This window comes from Anopheles coluzzii, chromosome 2, assembly GCF_943734685.1.
Source record: "Anopheles coluzzii chromosome 2, AcolN3, whole genome shotgun sequence".
NCBI classification, from domain to species: Eukaryota; Metazoa; Arthropoda; class Insecta; order Diptera; family Culicidae; genus Anopheles; species Anopheles coluzzii.
In genome coordinates this window covers 13,860,842-13,881,651 of record NC_064670.1, presented here as the reverse complement: position 1 = coordinate 13,881,651, position 20,810 = coordinate 13,860,842, and the positions used below count along the sequence as shown (strand labels likewise).

The 20,810-nt window shown below is 49.6% G+C and overlaps 1 protein-coding gene across 5 annotated transcripts in view; it reads right to left on the bottom strand.

Annotated features, from left to right (window-relative positions):
• Window positions 1-20,810, bottom strand: part of LOC120961588 (serine-rich adhesin for platelets) — an 83,100-nt gene that overhangs the window by 14,238 nt on the left and 48,052 nt on the right. For 3 of the 5 annotated variants that reach the window (XM_040385393.2, XM_049606348.1, XM_049606349.1), the window contains exon 1: window positions 18,099-19,014. The exons of 1 other annotated variant lie outside the window; for it this stretch is intronic. The gene's annotated coding sequence lies outside the window, so the exon portion shown is untranslated. Of the gene's footprint in view, window positions 1-18,098; window positions 19,016-20,810 lie in introns of those variants that run through there. One more of the 5 variants, XM_049606347.1, reaches the window with a different exon arrangement.

The following is a 20,810-nucleotide window of genomic DNA, read 5'->3' as shown; positions in this document are numbered from 1 at the left end:
TATGTGTGTGAGGAGCGCTAAAAAAAAGGTCAAGGTCACAACACAGTGTGACAGCTGAATACGGAGAGGGAAAGCTTTCCGGTGTGTGTAGAGATGGCGACCACCACTACTACTACTATTACACATTGCTGCTGCTCGAAAGGACGAGAATGTGACAAGCAGCGCGCTGGAATGTAGAGTGAACTCACAGCTGCTGCTTTGGCTGTGGAAGTGGATGGAAAGAGTGGGCAGGTGGGAGAGCGGAGAGAGCGCAAAAGCAGGATGTTTGACCGTAGTTTCCATAGCTGCTGCTGCTGCTGCTGCTACTGTGTACTAACAGTGCTGTGGTGTGGTTTTAGTTGCATCAAACGCCTCCTTTTAATCTAGCACTCTCCTGCTCGCACTCTCTCTCTCTCTCTCTCTTTCATGTGGTGTTGTACACGGACGATGGGGATGATGCCCGATGATGGCCTTATATCACCCTCTGAGTGTGTGTATGTGTGTGTTTGTGGCCTGATTTGCCTTTGTGTTGTTTGACATTGTTTTTGCTCGGCCGGTCGTTGCTGGCAACGCACATCAAGAAGCGAACGCCCTTTGCAGGCACACAACGCGAAAATTGCACGGTCACAACAAAGGGGGAGCCAAGTTTCAAACGAAATAAAGAAGAACATTGCACAGGAAAGGAAAATACTTCACGAGAATAAAATAAAAAAAAAAACAGTGGAAGCACAAGGAGCAGGGATGTAATGATGAATCCTTCATGCGCATTGGTTGATCCATTGTGTAGCAAAAATATACTTGAATGGATTACTTTTAAGTACGTTTTTGTACATTGTTCATTATTCGGCTTTTATTATTGTTATTATTTGTTTATTATGCAGCAAAAAAACTGTCCTAATTGATTGTTTACTAATGCTGGGGAGATCAATCAGCACACGTTTCGCTGGCATTCAATCACCGTTGCCACAAAACCTCGTCCAGCACACCAAAAACAGCGCTCCCCGCTCCCCTCCTTCAAATGCACCTTCTGCTAGTTGACCTTTAGAGTAGGAACCATTATTTTACAAATCATTTCTACAGCTGTACGAGACTGAGACAAAAAGTGAAAGAACCTTTTAAGCCATATTCATCAATATATGTGTTGATTTGGACACACTTACCACCAAACCTAAAAATTTCAAGGTTTTCCGGTAAGTGACACTCACCCGACCCTTTCGAGGGGGCTCGCACACACACACAATCGCAACCACCAAATCAAGCCACATCATTCGCGCGCACCGAGACGAGGCGCATGTGAAGCTACAAACACGTGTCCTTCGCTACTGCGCGTGACAGCTTGGTTGATGACTCGACGCCTTTTGCAGTGTGTGAGAGAGAGGGGAGGGGGGATGGGGAGCATTAGTGGACCTGGTGGCGCAAAAAGTGGAAGCGTCAAACGCCGGGCTCGCGAGATAAGACTGTGCGCGCGGCTGGTGTTTTCGAAACATGGAACCCATCCATGAGCCCTCTCTCTCTCTCTCTGCCTGCTCCCGGCGCAACGGAAAGCCAATTAGGAATCGGGCGGCGATGGTGGTAGCAGCACAGTGTGTGTGTGTGTGTGTGGGAAATTGGCCCTTACGCCATACACTTTGCTGCACACACAATACAACCTTATCGCATGGGAGCCAAACACAAACGCCACCGACCGTCCGAGCGGAGGCAAGCGTGAAACCCCTCGCCCGGGAGGGGGGAGTGACGGTGCGGGGTTTGGCGTGTCCACAGCCAGTACACCAAGCGCGTTCATATGCCGCCGCACTGCCTTATAATGAGCATGAGCATGGGCAATCAAATATGCACACACCCATATACACCAAGCAGTAAGCGCGTGTGTGTGTGTGTCTATGTGTGGACGATGGAAATGGGAAACCGCAACATCACTCGAACCTTCCGAAAAGCGTTTCTTTCAAGGAAGAACAAACACGCAAATCGAATTACAACAAAACAAGAGAACACACTTCTAGAACAACCACACATGACCATGGTGTGAGTGTGTGTGTGTGTGTGTGTGTGTGGCATGCAATTTCATATTTTACCCATTTGTCTAGGGGGAAGGGAGTGAAGGTCCGGTCCAAAACATAGACGAGGACTTCATGTCAGGTCATGAGAACGAAACCAACCAGCGCCAACATTGCCCCGCAAATGAAGCAATCGCGCGAACTGTTTCCATATAACCTTTGCTTTCTCAAGAACATTTAAAAGACACACACACACACACATACACACGATGATCAAATAAATGCATTAAGCACATATACACCCTGAAACACACGCAGCACACGCAACAAACAAAGTGTGTGTGTTTGCTGATAAAAATGCAGCGCATTTTGAAACTGCACACCTATTCTACGGTACAACGCCGATTATTACAAGCGAAGGGAAATAATATGCACCGCGCATAAATATTGATAAGTGTCTGGAAACAAGGGAAGTAGGGAATGAAGAGCACCCAAAGCGAATGGTACCGGGTGGCCGGCCGACCCCTTGACGAGTTGAACCGCTTATTTAAAGTCCACCACGCAGCCGGGTTGGTTGGCTTCGGTGGTGTTGTAAACCCACAAAAACGATAATGAATGAGGTATTTAACGTCCCATTACAATGTAGCGCACCTTCGTACAAAAAAGAAAAGTCATTCTAAAGACGCGTAGAAGTACACTTTAACCTTCCAAATGACACGTGTATGACACGATCGTGTACGGTATTATGATCAGAAGCGACGAAACTACCACAGCACAATCGCCATATCATATCGACGCTAATCGATTGGGGATTTCTCACCATTTCGATTCGTCTGGACGGTAATGGATTATTTCTTTTATTTGCAAAAAAACCCGCACCAACACACACACACATTAAACGATGAAGATAAATGAGACGCCTTGCATAACGTGCAATGGCGTCTCCCAGTTCCCCCTATAAAAGGTTGTGGTTTTGATGAAACAGTGCCACCCCGTGTGTGTGTGTGTGTGTGTGTTTAAAGGGTTACAATTTATATGCTTCTTTCTTGTTCTTTTTTTCTGGCATCGTCTCAGTGTCTCAGCACGGCTGGTGTGTTGCCTTTTGGCGCTCTCTCGCAGAGGCGCGCAAAATGGTATAGAGAAGGTGTACTTTGAACCGGTAAAGGCGCACCCGGTGGTACGTGTGTTACCACATACGAGGCGCACACACCATGCCACTATCGCCCGACTGCCGGACTGCCGGCAGCAACAATCTACTAAAAGGGTGTAGATAGTGGAATGAGAGCCATATTTAGCTCCTTTCCCACACATAAGCGCAAACGTATCAATTTATGCATGGTAATGGGGGGGGGGCAGAGGAGCTTGAACTACTTTTTACCGTGTAAACTTTGTGTTAATTATTTAGAAAGTTCTGTGAAGTTGTGCTCACAGGCTATGCAATTGTCCTCCGTTGTAGCTTCTTCAACAACAACACATCGAGCAATCCTCAATCCAGAAAGATTCATATTGGTTCGTTGCGTGATTGAGATGTGATCGCCCGCTGGTCTATTGGTTAGATGCACCGGCTCTTTGACACAGTCGGATGTGGTTCGAATCCCTTCCAGTTTCCGTTTGATTGTCTGTTTTTAAACAGTTTTTCGAACTTCAAAAAACAACTCATTCAACTCAAGCGACGAACTCTCTCCCTTGCAGCATAAGATCATCATAACATGTAGATATACTATACTAACAGTTAAGGACCTTCTTTTCACCATTGAGATAGGGTCACACCTATCTATCTACCACAACTTGTCCTGGTTTTGTCGAAAATATTGACTCAAAAATCGCTCTTTGTCTTTGAGTTCCGCATTTTCTTCCATTGTTGAACATTCCCTTGCTCTGCTTCCAATTCCCTTGAACCACCCCCCGTGAACTCTCAAAGCTGTTTGGGTGTGCTTCGGATCGGAGATCACTCCCGTTGTTTTTCATTCCGAAACGTGTAACGACAAACACAGCCGACAACAATTCACTGCATGACATCCAACTGCAAACGACGTTCAAACATAATTCCACTGCAGAGGGAACCTCTTCTTAGTCACAGCTCCCCCTTCGGTGCCACGTGATCATTGCTATTTTCGTAAAAATGGTCCACCAGCACCACCGGTCGTCGATCTTCTACCTTTAATTCTTGCTTGGGTTTGGTTGCTCCAGTTGTACCACCACACAAACACACAGCACAGAGCATTGAGCGCATTGTAGTTTTTTTGCGTAGGCGACAGCACACCGACCGCAAGGGGCGCGTATGCGGAGGGGACCAACATGATCTTCGTTCAAGCCGGCACCCCCTACCCACCCGGTGGTCGTCGAGGGGATCGGTCGGAATTCGGCCAAACGCAAACGACGACACAAACAACGAAAATGCGTCGATTTTTCCCGTCAGGCAGCAGCAAAAGGTTTCAACCTTAGACGCTTGGGTCCGTATCGAGTGAGAGAGAGAGAGAGAGAGAGAGAGAGAGAGAGAGAGAGAGAGAGAGAGAGAAGAACTACGAAACCCCGGGGTGTGGCATGAGTTTGATTTGTGTAGTTTCGGTGTACCCGGTGGGGTTCTTGCTTGCTTTTGCCGGCGTCTTTAATCCATTTCCACCACGCGCACGCACACGCACCATATATTTATGGCCAACAGGTGCTTGTTGCGCGAATGAACGAGGTCTTTCGCCCTCCTGAGTCGCGCACTCTACACAGAAAGATTACAAGATCGTTTGTCGGTGGCACAGAACACTGCATAGAGAGAGAGGAAGGGAGGACCGAGAGACATCGAGACGCCCACCACAATCATGTCTCTGGCGCTGGGCGCTTTTGCCGCTTGCCTAAATCCCAAAACATTTCGATTGGTGGCGCACACTGCACACTGCACAAACACACCGAACGCTGGAAAACCCCAGCGATGTGGAAGTCAGGAAAAGTAGCGAGCAGTCGCCCACACTCTGTTCGATGTTGTTGCGCGCAGAAACGTTATAGAGCACCGGCATCATCATCATCGGGCTACCCCTTTTTCGTGGGGAACCCACACAGGAACCGCGCCTGCAGGGCACAACCAAACAACAACAACAACCCCCAGAATCGGGAGACAAACATACAGCACCACACACACACACATCACAGTGACAGTGGCCAAACAGGCAAACGGTGTTGTGCGCACTGGAACGATCAGCCCGCTCCCCATTATTGTACAAACAAATGCGCGAACGGCAGCAACAATGCGCGCTTGGTTGGTTGCTGGATGGATATGGTAGCGTCTCTCGGAGAATTGATTTTCTTTTGCTGCTGCGGGGGGGGATGTGGAACGATGGAACGATGAAGGAAAATTTGCTGAAACAAAGCAAGAATGCTAAATCTTTGGGAGGAGGAGCACGAGCTAGAGGAATGCGCCGCTGCCATGTTGGTGCGTTCGGCGATGACGCAAGAGCCACACATGGGATCGAGCACATTGGAACACAGCAGAGAAAAGATTGCCCCATTATTGAAATGCTGAAATGAAACGATTGTAAACCATCGGACGCTTTCGCGTTTTGTCGATCGTTCGTTGTGGATGATATCAAGCCAACTTCAACACAACACAATTTTTAGCAAACGATAAGCCAGCTCCGGCATGGGAAGCGAATTTCCCACAGCACAAGAAACCCTGGGAACCAACCATTCAGAGGGGCCGCCGTGCTGTGATAAGCCAACCGCAACTCAAGATCCACCGAACCACCGAACTCTTCTGCCGGAGGGGGGGCAAAAGAAAGCAAAAGTACAATGCGTCACGAAGATGTCACGTCAAGATTTGCTCCCAATTGCTCGACGTATACGCCTACGCCACCTACAACCAAGCGGGCCGACAGTGGCATTAGAAGTCAGCGGAAACGACAGGGAACAGGGCGCGTCCATCATTTGTCACGCGGAGCAACGTCTCAACTCAAAGAGGGCTTGCGTACGCACACCTAGCTTTTGTAGGCATGTTTTCAGATAGGGGATGGAGGAGAGATTGTTTCCTACTTCGTGACCTACTTTCAAAGCAACGGTGATTACGAACAAGAACGGAGTAAGAAGCGCAGCAGTTCTACTACGTTCGCTTGGGCGCTTTCCCTGGCCCCTGGCGGCTGGATCTAGTTTACAGTATACGGGCCACATGACCAGAAACACCTCAACGCATCGCTACGCCTGCCAGGATGACGACGCATTGCGTAACGCGTGATCGCGTAACGCCATCTGCGCAGAGGAACCATTCTCATCCGCAGCCCGACTACACACACGTGTTTACCCACTTCGGAAGGGCACAGCGTAGCGACGAAGACGTTCTTATCGTGGGACGCACTAAAACATTATCACACCAATGTGGCTTTTCCTCCCCTTCCTTCACTGCTGCGAAACGCACGGCCTCGAGACGCGAACGACTTTTGGCGTGATGCAGCTAAAAAGGAAAAATACAGACACACACACGCACGCGCGCGCAAAAGCCACATTAGAAGAGAGCGAGAGAAAAAATAGGTAAAACCCCCCGGTGGGGGGGGGGGGAGCGCTTGACTGGCAACCTTTTTTTTTTTTTGCTTTTTTTGCTTAACCTTGAAATTGGCGCCTCGCTGGAAAAGATGGCGTCGCTTCGCGTCAAGCGTGTAGCGTAAACATACACATGATCGTATATACTTTGTGAGGGAAGGGGGGGGGGGGGGTGGATGAAGGGCTGATCGAATGGGCAGCACGCGCCCACTACATTTGGGGGGTGGAGGGAAGGGGCCGGGGGGGGGATGGCGTATTGTGTGCGCGCACGAAAGAGGATGACACGCGCAATCCACCTGCCAACACAACACAGCAATGATTATGAAGTGTGCATGTGTTTGTGTGCGATCAAAGCTACTAACACACACACACACACACTACCAGCATTTGACTCGTGTAGAATGAAGAAAAAAAAACACAAACAAACGATAACGAGCCTATTTTACCCACAAAGCCTCTCTCTCTCTCTCTCTCTCTCTCTCTCTCTCTCTCTCTCTCTCTCTCTCTCTCTCTCTCTCTCTCTCTCTCTCTCTCTCTCTCTCTCTCTGTGCTTGTGTATGTACTTAGCTTATATTGTAAGCACTAAGCGCACGGGAGACGCCATTGCTACCGAGGAGCTGAAAGGCTTCCCCATTTTCTTTTTATTTTCGCTCTCCAATAGGAGGAGGAGGAGGAGCACTATTTATTATACGCCGCAACATTATAAAAGCCACGCGGGCTTCTTGTTTTGTTTGTTTCCAAACACACGCACACACACACACACACAGAGACATACACACATGTCCATGTGGCAGGCACGCGAAAAAGGCGTCATTTGAGTGGTGACGCCTATTGCCCCCCCCCCCCCCCCATCGAATGAGACGTGTTACAAGTGCAAAAAATAGAAGTAGAAAAAACATACCACAACACACACACACACGCGCACACACAGACACAGAAACGGAGCAATAAATACACAACAAGCTGCGTCGTATCGGTAAAACGTGGCACCAGTCGGCAGCAGCATCGTCATCATCATCATCATCATCATCATCGTCGGGTGTAGCAACTCCACTCTTGCTAACATGGTTTAGTGACATGTGGAGAGAAGGGGGAGGGGGCTCTTTCCAAATTAACAGTTTTAAAGAGAAATCAAGCACACGGACGCAGAGCCTACTGCTCTAATAAAAACGGTAGATGACAGAGGAGGAGGAGGTAATACTACTTCCCCCATCTGCCAATGAAGCTCCCAAAACCAATATCTAATCGCATTCTAGCAGGCGTTGCTGTATGCAACTGTGGCGACTGTTTCTTGCTCTCTCTTTCTCTCTCTCTCTTCGACGGTTTTTGCGGTTAAGGCTCAAGGTCAGAGATAAACAAAATTACAACAACAACAACAAAAAAGCACGCTGTCTTTGTGACACGTTTTCGTCTTGTGGCCTCGCAGAGAGACTTCCCCGTTTTCTTGTTGCAGTGCATTTGGAGATATAAAGAGAGAGAGACAGAGAGAGAGAGAGAGAGAAAGAGAGAGAGAGAGATACAGCCAAAGAAAAAAAGGTAATTCAATGATGTGTGGGGCACAATAATAAATATAATTGCCCTTTTAGTGGCCAAAAGTCTTCGAACTTTGTGCTCAGGTCACAAGGGAGACCCCCGTGCGGCCGTACACGGCACACTCGGAAGCTACAGCAGGGTGAATAAATTTTGGGTGAAAACTCACCATAGCAACAGCAACAGCAGCAGCAGCCAACGGTCAACACTTTACCGGTGTGTCTGGTGTGTACGCGTTTGCCAGCTTTTGAAGCGTAAAAAGCCGAAGCGAAAGCTTTCGGGTACAAAAAAAACACACACACACACACACACGAAAGACAAAAAAAATGGGAAAAGCGAGTACAATCGATGGCACAGTGTTTATGGGGCCACTGCACGCGTGTCCACGGAAAATGGAAGATCAGCAAAGATGGTGGACGCCTGTGTTCCGCAAATAGAAGGTAAATGGAGTGAGAAGCAGGAAGCCATACACACCGACACACACACACGCATCATCCTTCGGGTTAAATACTTTTCCACGGCGCTTTTCAACATGATGCCCTTTCCATACTGGCAAAAGGACTCGCGGGTGGCGTCGGCTGTCTGTGTACATCGTTTGTATCCAATGCTGCCCGCCCGCCCGTATGTTTGTGTTTGTGTGGGGAAGCAACAGAAGAAATAGAAGGAGAGAAAAAAAACGGTTCACCAACTACGGCATCATCCTCGGTGGGCAGAAACATAACCCCACCGACCACCACCACCACCATCATTGCCCAGTTTGTGGGGTGGCTGTCCTTCAGAAGCGGCCTCTTCTCGAACGCGCGCGCGTGTCCGTGCGCCTTCCACCGGGGTATGTTTTGCCGCTGGACGCACTCGAAAAAAGGCCACAACGTTGCTTGTAGTGGTGATGAGCAGCCTCGTCGTAGTTGTAAAAGCCCATCGCAATGATGGCAGTGGCTTAGTAGCTGGTGGTAGTATTAGTAACAGAGAGGTAAATGCTTAACGCGCTGCAGCTCAGCTCGGCTCAGAGCCCGTTATCGCTTGACATTTGTTTACATACACCGCGCTCGCGCGCGCGCTTGTGGCGCGGCGTCTTTCAGCCCCTTCAGCTTCGCTGTTCCAAAACAGCGCTCCCCCACGATCCATCGCCTGCTCCGTTTGCTTTCTGCTACGTCAACGATACAAACACACACGCGCGCGTAGAAGCTACTGTGCAACGAAGCAGCAAATAAGACGAGTAGCACCACACAACAACAAAATAACAGGAGTAGCAGCAGCAGCAAGAGGAACAGAAGAGAGCAACCAACAAAAAAAAACATAAACCAAATAAACACAAACAACGCCATCTCGTTCGCTTACTGCTTCGTGTGTCTCTCTACTGGAACACGGTAGGTAAGCCAAAGGAAAAGAAATGCGCCTTCGCCACACGGATTTTTGCCAACATCACCACCATCCCCTGCTGCCTGGCTGGCTGCTTGATCAACAAAACTCGTCCAAATAAACACATTTTGGGGGGCGAGCAGCAGCAGCAGCAGCAGAAATGGCGACCCGCCCTGAATCATGATGACTTCATGGTTCTTTTTCGCACAATCCCTCTATCGTGGGTCGTGAAAATCGAGTTTATGGATAGGAGGTTTGTGATGAGTAATTGCACTAAACACACACACGCGCATTTTTATCAAATTGTAACAACTGTAAGCGCCGGTCATTCGTGGTGTGTGTGTGTGTGTGTGTGGCTTTCTAAACGGCGGGTGACGGCAATAAAATTGTTTCTTCATCGATCGCTATCTCTCCTACTTTGCAAAGCAGAAGATGATGTGTGGCCGCGCGTGTCCGGATGTTTATTGCACCGTCCCCTCCTCTCACCCGGTAGCTAAGCAGCTAAGGAGCTTCGGTGGACGGGCTAGTAGCAAGAGTAGCGCTTCGCTTTCTGCGCAGTTTTTTTTTTTTTTTTACAAAACAAATCGAAGTAAGATTGATTGGAGAAGCTCCCGCTCTCGAAGAGTTGCCAACGGTGGCGCGCACACTTGTAATAAAACAAAAGCTGTGTAATAAAACACGACTCGGAGCAGCCCCCGCTGCTAGGGAAGGAGCAAGAGAGAGAGAGAGATTATAAAAGTTCATATTGTGTTTTATGTTTCAACCCAAAAATGGATAGAACACAATTATGCAACGATGCGGCATCGCGCCGTTGTAAGTCTTCATAGGCTCCCCCCCCCCCCCCCCCCCCCTTCAACAAAAAAACACGCACTGTCATTGATTTTCCAGCACGCCACGAAGGCAAAACCCCATCCGCACCGGGGTTCGTACCCAAGAGAGAGAGAGCGCGCGCGCGCCGGTGTTACGTCATCTCGTGTCTCGTCCCTCTGGCGGAAGCAGACACACGCACGGAGCTACACAACACAACACGCGGTCATCAGAACTGCCACTCGATATACACCTTGGACGTTCCCCGACAAACCAATCGAAACATACGAATTTACATCCACAAATCCCAGTCACGTCACCGTCACCACCTGAAGAAGCCTACCACACCATGTGTGTGTTGGTATGCGTATGTAGCGTTCGCATTACGCCGTTGCGCACAGACACCAAACAACAAAGTAGCGCCGCAATGCTATCGAGCACACAATGAAAGTGCACACGGCGGCGCGGTTGGTTCGCGCAAACAAACAAATCTCCGCAAAACGACCGACGACCATCAGATGACTCTCGCGCTCGTGTGCAGCAGCAGGCAGGCTTTGATGACAGGTCATTGTTGCTGCCTGTGTTGTTGGGGACGAATCGATCCCACCCAATCACGCTCTTTTTGTCCGTGTGTCGTCCTTTCGCAAATTGTAGCGCGGCCTACATTTTGCGTGTCTGCTGAAAAAAAAAATGGCCACCCGATGGGGGATTTCGCTTGCCCGCTAGCCCTGCCCCCCCTATTTACTTTCGCCCCATATACACACACATACACACACATGATGATGACGCCGGTGGCGAGAGTAGCGTATGAAACGTGTTCGCTTCGTTGCTATGGCGTGGCGAGATTACTGCTGACAGACGTGCACAGGTACGCCGCCGCTAGCTCTCCCTTTCCCTCTTTCATACTCTCTCTCTCTCTCTCTCTCTCTCTCTCTCTCTCTCTCTCTCTCTCTCTCTCTTTCTCTGTGTCTGAGGCGCTCTCCTCGGAAGGCTTTGTTGTTTTGACAGCTAGAAGTACTACCCGGCTATGGTAACGATCCGGGTAGGCGACGGCCACCGTCTTCAAATCTATTTCCCTCCCATTGGAAAGTGAATTCGGTGGTCGGTTAAAATACGGTTACATTTCAATATTCAATTTCTACAACGGCCACACGAACTGCTACGGGTGCGAGTACTGCGACAGAACACAGCCCGATCGAACCAACACGGAAGTCTTGCGGCAGAAGCGTAGCAATCGGCACTGAACATTTACATGCGTAACAACACTATGGACGGTGTCCATCTTCTGTCACTAGCGCGCAGAGACATTTACCGCGAGCCAAGTAAGGAACCTTCTCTACACTTTTTTCTAACCGCTGTCTAGTCTCTAGCCATCAAGTATTGACCAACCCTGAACGCGGGAGGAGATGACGGTCGTAGCGCATCTTCTTGTTTTAAACTGCCCCCAGGGACGCCGCAGCAGTTCCCCCGGTACCGGCTCTTTGCGCACCCCCTTTGGGTGTCTGTTGTACCTTATCTAGGTCACAGCTAGACGGTCTCGTTCGTCCCCGGGAAGCGATAAACGATGCGATACACTTTTCGGTGTGCACACGATGCAAAACAGCTAATACACATCAAAAGGGGGGGTGGGTGGTTTGCGGCAGCGTTGAGGTTGATGGTTTAGGATGAAGGTGGGACACGGTTTCGGGATTGCACAGCAAAACACCGCGCAGCGCCGCGTGATTGGTTTGACACGCGCGCATGACATCGTCACGACGAGGGTGTGCGGCGGGAGGAGGGGCTACAGGGAGCTGAACACCACAACCAGTGGAAAGCTTTACACAGTTTGTACATATCCAAACAAAACAGCAACAACAAAAATAACCGGACCGGCTCGAGACAGTGAGGAAATGTTTTGTAGCGAAATTGGACGGTTGGCGCTAATTGGAGAAGAGCCACCTGACACACAGGTGCATACATCCCCAATATACAGCTATTATGAGTGCACGGACGGGCCACCGGCGGACAGGTACGAGCAGGAGAGAACCAACCGAAATGTGCATCACACACGTGCAACGTGCTGCTGCTGCTTTTCTATTATACCTTCGGTGCCTCATGGGGCGGGAGGGCCGCCTCAAGTTTCCAACCACTGCGGGCAAAGTGTACAAACAGCATACGCTGAAGAAGCGCTTTTAAGACGTTCTCAAGTACGAGAAACGCCATCAAGTGTTTATTTCGCACACAAACATACATTAAGCGGACGTTGGTGGAGAGAAATAGAAAGAGAGGCAGCAGCAGAAGAAGGAGCAAAGGAAAGTCGTGAGGATGCACACATACAAGATGTAACAATTAGTAGGACGACTTGGAAGTCCGGAGGGTATTGGAGGCTCACCCAGCCTTTGATACGAGGGGTTGGTCCTGTAAGTGCATCTTCAGAACCGCGACTGGTGTATGGGTGAGTTTCTGCAAGCTTTCTTGCAAATGCAAGACAATGGAGGTTACTAATGAACATTTGGAGAAGTTTCGGGGAGGTAAGAACATACGGAATGGAACATAATCTTACTATTGTGCAAAAAAAACATTATAGAACAATGTACTAATAGGTTCCCCCAACTATGGAACTTTTGCATGGAAGTTACGGGCACATCATGTAGATGTCTAAGACCTATCCTCCGGGAACATCGTCTAGATGTCTAAGACCAAAGTCCCAACCTTCATGGCAGAGAGGCCATCACATAATTGAAATCCTAACGGAATGTAAACTCTATTAGTTCTAGAAAACATCAATGAAATCGCTGTCATTCCTGGGATATTAATGATAATTCTTCATCGACATTGCTGCTACAGTCAATAATAGATACTGTTTAGTATTAACCCTGATCTAGAGCAATGAATTGATGTGTTAAATGCATACCCAAATTAGCTTCATACTGCATTTGAACTAAGAAGCCATTATTGTGAAGTAACTTTTATAAAAACCACGATGCTCCATGTCGCATCTGTACATCGCAAACATACCCATTTAAAATGATGATGATGAAATAGTTTGTGTATGGATTTGCGCTACGTTTCGTTTTTAGAAGAATACTGGGGCCAATTTCCACACGTCATTAAGTGTTGGCGAAGAGTTATAGCTTCATTACGTACTGTTTCGTTGGATGCCCCTGGCTAATCCCCATGCCCTCAGGGGGGCGGTGACACAACACACCAAACACTCCCGAAACTACGGAGATTAGAGGGGGGGGGGGGGGTAGAGAGTAATGGTGGATGTTAGGATAAGCGTCGTTTATCGCGTCCTGTCGCTACACACACACACACAAAGACACTGTTGTGACGCATTCATCCAAGCGACGCCGTTGGACGGGGTCGGCTCAACAAAGTAGGCCCTCTGTGCTGTCGACTTTGAGGGGCAGGGGTTGCGTTATCACTGTTTGACAGCAACCATTTATTGTACCGCGGGTATGGTATCTGTGTGCGTGCGTGCGTGCGTGCGTGCGCACGTACGTGCATGCTGCTATTTGCACTCTGCCGGACTATCTCTATCCTCTACAATCGCTCTCTATCGCGCAACACACAAATCAACATGTGAAGCCCGTGGATCAAAGTAGGTTTGGCTTCTTTAGGTAAAGTCTCCTCCCCTGAGACACTCGGTACCCAGAAACACACACACAAGGTGTCTGACATTCCTGCACAGGGTGGCAGATGAAGAAGAAAGTCCTTCTCTTTACAGACCCCCTCCCCTTCCCCCTTAACTTTGCTCTTTTTGCTCTATTTTCGTACACGCACACAGCACACGCATCCGTGACGCGCTTTGCGTCGAACGGACCACGGTGGAAACTGCTAGAACGGGCTCGTTTCGGCGTATTACAGAGTTAGAGAAAATAGGAATGAAGAAGTCACACTCACACACACACAAAGCTTCCTTTCGTGAGTGGGTGTTTTACAAAGGCGAATTTTCTTTTATAATACAAAAGTTTCGCTTAGTTACTTACAAACCTACACTCGCTCTTACTTTACATGCAACAAAATAGTTCTCGAAACACACACACACAGCCGATTTACCGTGTGCCGGATGACGTACTTGCAGCCGTAATAACGATTTACGAACCCCGTGAACCGTGTGTTCCGGAGCAGGCAAAGGCAGCACAAAAATTCCCAACCATTTGCAGCGCGTCATTCCCCGAGCGGGCCCCGTGTCAGCGAATTGATTTAATTCCTCGCACACACATTCCAATCATCCAATGTGTGCGGATGGAAATTAGATGCAGCGGCGGCGACGCACATCACCATAATAAAATGGTCGCACGTACGGTACACAGCGGCACAGGCACACACACACACACTGCGGTCGCTCTCTATCGGTGTGTTAGCGCGCGTCCATTAAATCGTTAGACGACACAATTTGTTTACTAACGCGGCGGCGCTCGCACACACTGCTAGCAGCAGCAACGGCTGCTGCTGCTTTTCAGCCATCATCATCATCATCTTCCACGCATTGGGGAATTGCCACGACGCCAAAACCGATGTGTGCATGTGACAGACAGACATATCGATTGCGTAGTTTGCGTAGCAGCTGGAGAAACGAACGATAGCGCAGCAGGTAAATTAAAGTGGTTAATTTTTAACCAATTGCCCAAAAGGTAAGGTAAGGAAACCAATTGGTACAATGTATGGCAATAGCGCAAATGGAAACAGCAACCTTCCGGTGTCTATTTTTGGCCGACAGCAATGCGATAAACACACACACACACACACACACACACACACACACACACACACACACACACACACACACAAACACAAATACAAACAATACCACATACCGATACAAGAAGGGCTTCAAATTCCGTCACATTGCAGCAGCGGTGGTGGTTGGTTTGGTTGGTATTACACTTGGTGCTGCTGATGATAAGCAAAAGAACCAAAACTGTGACCACACACACATACACAAACACAGTTGTAATATCTGTCAAATTGCGCGCTCTCTCTCTCTCTCTCTCTCACACACACACACACACACACCGTAAAGAGTTCCAATTTCTCGCAAACACATCATCATAGCAACATCCCCAAACTGGGTGTGTGTGCCATGGAAACGCGTTAAACTCCAACCTCCCCTTCTTACACCATCACGTCATGTGTCTCTCTGCATCGTCCTTACTTGCGCACGTCTGTGTGCGTGTGTGTGTGTGTGTGTGTATGTGTTAGGGGGGGGGGGGAGGAGGGTTGCGTGTAAGAGGAAAGGCGGTGGAGGGAACACAAACGAGCGTGCACACACCATCATACATGCTGGCTATGGTACGTGTCGCCGGAAGGAACTGCCAAATAGGTGTTGTCATCGAACCAATTCTTCCTTCCCCGATGCCCACAAGCACAACAAACACACCGATGACGCAGTGTCTCGACCGTGGCAAAAAGAAGAGAGAGAGAGAGAGACTCAGCGAACGCTTTTTGAGCGAAAACTTTTCCCTAACCATCCCAGCTGCAGTACACTGCAGTGTGTGTGAGTGTGTTTGTGGAACAAACAAGAAGTAGGCGGCTGGAAAGGGGTGGAAAGATTAGCACAGATTTTCTTGATCGGTTGCTAAGGAAAAGAAAACAACCGTACCAACACACACACACAGACGCACGCACGGACCCACACGGCTATCCATCAGTCAAAGCGCACATTAGCAAAACGCGGACACGTACACATACGTACGCACACACTCAAGCAACAGAGCAGTAGTAAAAAAAAAAAAAAAAAAAAACAAACAATTTTCGTGCGGCCGCTGCGCAATCTGCCAGCAACACAAACGGGACAAAACACGGCAAGAACCTACACACACACAGTCGCTCGCTCGCTCGCACACGCTAGATGATGCGTAAACACACGGTGTGATGATGATGTAAGGGTAACAACAGCGGGCAGTTATGTTCGCACACGGCCGTACGCCAACCAACAACAATAACAACACCACCAACAACAACTCTTCTCAATTCCTGGCGACGCTGCTTGGTGGTCGGAGGATTTTCCGCGTCACTTGTACTGCGGGCGCCCGACACATACACGCACGACAAACCATTCCATCACAGCTACGAGCACCGAGCAACGAGCACTACTCTGCGGGAGAGGCTCTCCCGCGTGTGCGCTTGTGACTGTGCGTGTGTGTGTGCATCAGACGTGGGGGTCCTTTTTAGGGGTTTTTCCAGTGAAAGGGGAGAGGAGTTCACCAGACGCAATGTTTCCGGTTTTTCCAATCAGCAGCCAGCGCACAGACAAACACACACACACACATGGCGTAGATGTCGTACCATATTGGGTAATGTAACATTTTGCTCTTCTCTCTCTCTCTCTCTCTCTCTCTCTCTCTCTCTCTCTCTCTCTCTCTCTCTCTACGGTTTTTATCTCTCGCTCTCTTTTCAAAGCTGCAATAATGTAAACGGGATTGTTTCGAGAAGAAAATAACAAACGGCACACTCACTACACACTAGAAAGAAACGCATTTCATGATCATGATGATGATGATGATGAGAATTAGCAATAAAAAAAATCCTCACACGCACACCGGCAGTTCAAAGTGCTGTGCCATTTAGCCAATCATTACCCCCCTCGATGGCCTTTCGCATAAATTAATGACACCACACATAGCGACAAACACTCCAACACACACACATACACACGAAAGATGGACGCAGAATTTTGATGAGAACACCAGTCAGGGAAAGGGAAGGGGGGCATGCGTTCACTGATTTTCACCCTCAAAAATGCCTCTGCCCTGTCAAGCGCAAAGAAGTACACGACAAAACCCAAGGCAACCAAAGTGGAGAAACCACACACAACGTAGTTGATTGCGGATTGCGAAACGGGTTTATCAACGCCGATGCGCTGTCGCAGTGTGTGTGTGTGTGTGTGTGTGTGTGTGTGTGTGTGTGTGTGTGTGTGTCGGGAGAAAGCAGGATATGACGCGCGCTCGCCCCAATAAGGAAGGAGCCCTTTCCAGCTTGCTTTTCCCACTGTCGCCTCAATCACTGACCAATACAAACGTATTATGGGACAAATTCTACGAAAGCTTAGGGGAGAGTTGAGGGGGGGGGGGGGCTGGTGGAATGGGGAGGTCACACACAACATTGCGTCGTCAAGGAGCCGGAAAGCAAATTGAGCAGTACAGCAGCTACAAAATTCACAAAAAAGGACCATCAAAGCTCACTTTTCTCTTGTTAGAAAAGGAAGTACGTACTAAAGAGAAGAAAAAAACTGCACTCTTTTCCATTTTTTTTTCAGTCTCTCTTCTAGTCTCTCTCTCTCTCTCTCTCCTGCTTTCTGTATCTGGTTTGTTTGATTTGTGTTTTAATTCAATTCAATTTTTTACTTCCACCCCACGCTGGCGCTGCTTTTGGGAACTTTCGACACGGTTCCAGTGACGTCACGATGCTTGGGGATGAAACTGTACTTTGCCAACAGGGCGGGAGGAAGGGCGGACAATGTAAACCCTGAATAAAGCAGTTTAATCAGCGCAAGACGAGGTGCCCACAACTGATTGGCCCCTGCGATTGGCCCGCCCCGACACGCGTATATAGCAATAAACACAGAAAGAGTGTAGGGAAAAATTGCTTCACAACGCACACACACACACACACACACTGCTTTCTCCTAGTCGCCCTTCAGTCGCCCCCTGCCTCTTTCCACCGACCCGCTTTTTTTTGACCACGATAAAAGCAACGCTACCATGTTGTCATGCCCAGGAAAGTGACATTTCTGTACATTTCGGCCTACTCTTCCTCCTTTGGGCTACCCTAGATCGAACACGCATCGATTTGTACACAACACACAGCTACACACACATACACACATACACACTTTTCGCGAAACTAGCACACCACACGCACGCACGCACACACCAGACACAAGTAAAGGCACGAATCGCGTCAGAGGCAGGCATTTATACTTACCGATATGTTATTTCGCTTCAATAAAAGCGTGATGCGTTTTGGCGGAGCCAGCGGCGGCGATGGCACTGTGTGGAGGACACCACCACCTCGGGGGCTGCAATGCGTGCGTTTACCCCGGCCACCTCCCTTCTCCGGGGGCCACCGTACGTGTGTGTGTGTCTGTTGGCCACGTTTTACTTCCAAAACTTTTCGCAAAAACGCACACCGTGCACAACGTACACACACGCACACACACACAAGCCGTTTTCGCGTTCGCCGCACACACAGTCGGGCAGGTTGCTCCTTTCCTACTGCCCCGCGTGCGCACGCCACAGGTACCACCACACACCACGCAGCGGAAGCGCACACACGCACACACCGCACACTGCGTGTGTCCGGTTTTTTGTACACGCCAGCAGACACTTCAGCACCCAAAAGGCGATGTGAAAATAAACCACAAACTGGGGGTATGGGGGGATCAAACACAGGGCACTCTTCACGGCACTGGAGCAAGGTGTGCACCGTAATCGTTTGAATCCTTCTCCATCATGTAACAAACGCACACACGCGCACACGCAAGCAGACACAGAAACACACGCGTGCACAGCTCCTGTGAGAGGTAACCCAGGGAAACCTTGGGACAAAACGTACGACGTCCGTGTGTCAAATGGGCCCAACTGGCACACAGAACTGTGCCTTTTTTCGTGCGTGTGTTTGTCACGAAGTGTGTACCGGGGCGGGGGCAGGTTTTGATCCGTTTAAGGTGTTGTAAAACCTGTACACGCAGTCACCCCCCACACACACGCACACACACTGCCGTCTTGGATAACAAAACGCCGCCGGAAGCCGATCGGCTGCCACACAGAAACTCTCCGGGCACGGACGGACCGAGAGAGGCGGACACACACGCGCGCGCGTTACGACGGTTCAAACTGAAATGAAATGCCACCGCACAGTCGGGGTGAAAAAGTGAGGCTAACCCGACAAACGGGGCCGACAAACCAGAGCATGGCTGGGTGTGTGCGTATGTTTGGCGCTCGTCGCATTCGAGCACAAACAAATTTACCCACAGCGTGTGCGCTCGCTCTCTCTCTCTCTCTCTCTCTTTCTTGCTCGCGCAACCACAAACTATCGCCCTCTCTGTTACTCGAGTGCGGTCGCTCACCAGACGGCGAAGAGATATTCGCGAGAGCGGGCGAGAGTGTGTGACAGAGAGAGAGAGCGAGAGAGAGTAAGTGTGTTGCTGTTTGCAGCACACCACCGTTGGATGGAATTTGGTGTGCTCGTCGATCAGCTGTTGCTATAGTTACCGTCGCAGCACACCTCACACACACACACACACTCGCAGCGACACGGACGCGCCAAAATACCGGTCGACAGAGCGAGACAACACGTGCGAGCAGCGCACTCATTTGTGTGCGTGTTGCTGTGCAAGGGTGGAATCATCTCACACGGCCGCGCGCGCGTATACAAACAAGTGTAAACAAATCCGCCTGTGCCCCGCGAGCAGAAGCTCCACCACACCTGCACCACGCGCAACCCCGCTTCCTGCTTTACACCATTTTATCTAACGATCAGCCCGTTGACACGAGTGCATTTAAAAAAAAAATAGGAAGAAGCAACGCTGCTATGTGTATATGTGTGCCCGCGTGAGGTGCGATAATTCGATTTGATTCCCTCTTTCGACCGGCTGTCGTTCTGCTTTCCCGCTTGTGCACAGTGCGGTTCGGCGGAAGGGGTAGGAAGGTGGAGAACGATGGTTCAAACATTCCACCGGAGCGAAAACACACACACACAAGCAGAGCGCAGACCAAAAGAGAGAGAGAGAGCGAAAGTCGCAAAGCAACAAACACCGTTAGCAGCAGGCGGCGGCGAAGGGTTGTGTTTTGAGAATGCGGCCAATGTTTACACGCCGCCTGTGGCTGTGTGCGTGCGTGCGTGCTGCATTTTGCAGACCGTTTTTGGCTGCGTGTTGTTGTTGTTTTTGTCGTTTTTCTTTTCTTCTTCTTCTATCGTCTGCTCATTCTCTCGCTTGCGCACATCGAGCGCCCGCGGCAGCAGTGCTCTCACTTTCAATTGAGAAAAACGCAACCGAACGGATGTGTATGATGAGTGTATGGGTGTGTATTTTGGTATGGAAGAGTGTACGCAACGGGAGGGGGGGTATGGAGGTTGTTGCGCGATGCGAAGCGATAGCACTTATCAGAAATCCACCCCCCTGGCGACCCGTCAGGGCACACACACACACAGTGCTGTGTTGCAACGTGTACCAGCCGCCCCGCGCATTACGATCACAGCGCACACGACAAAAACACACCCATACCGACGCATAACTTTTCGGAGCGGATCCCTGCATCGACCTGGATTCGAACTCGAGACAGACGCGCGCGCGATAGAGAGAGAGAGAGAGAGAGAGCGAAACTGCCGGCGGTGTCGACGCGCTATCCGCCCGGCAATCCTGTCAAGCACCAGGAAACCAACACATTCACAGTGCACAGAGCCGATTTTGGGGCCGATATGATCGGTAACAACTTGTTTGGGGGGGCCAGCCAACGCCAACGTGTAATAAGGTTAATAAAACCGCAAGCTAACAAACACACAACACGCAATTCGGTGTTCGGTGTGAGAAGCGTACCGGGGATCAGAGAGAGGAATTACACCACACACACACAAATGCCAAATGCCGTGAGCACGTTTTCAACCCGAACGCTGCGATTGCATGATGCAGGGGCT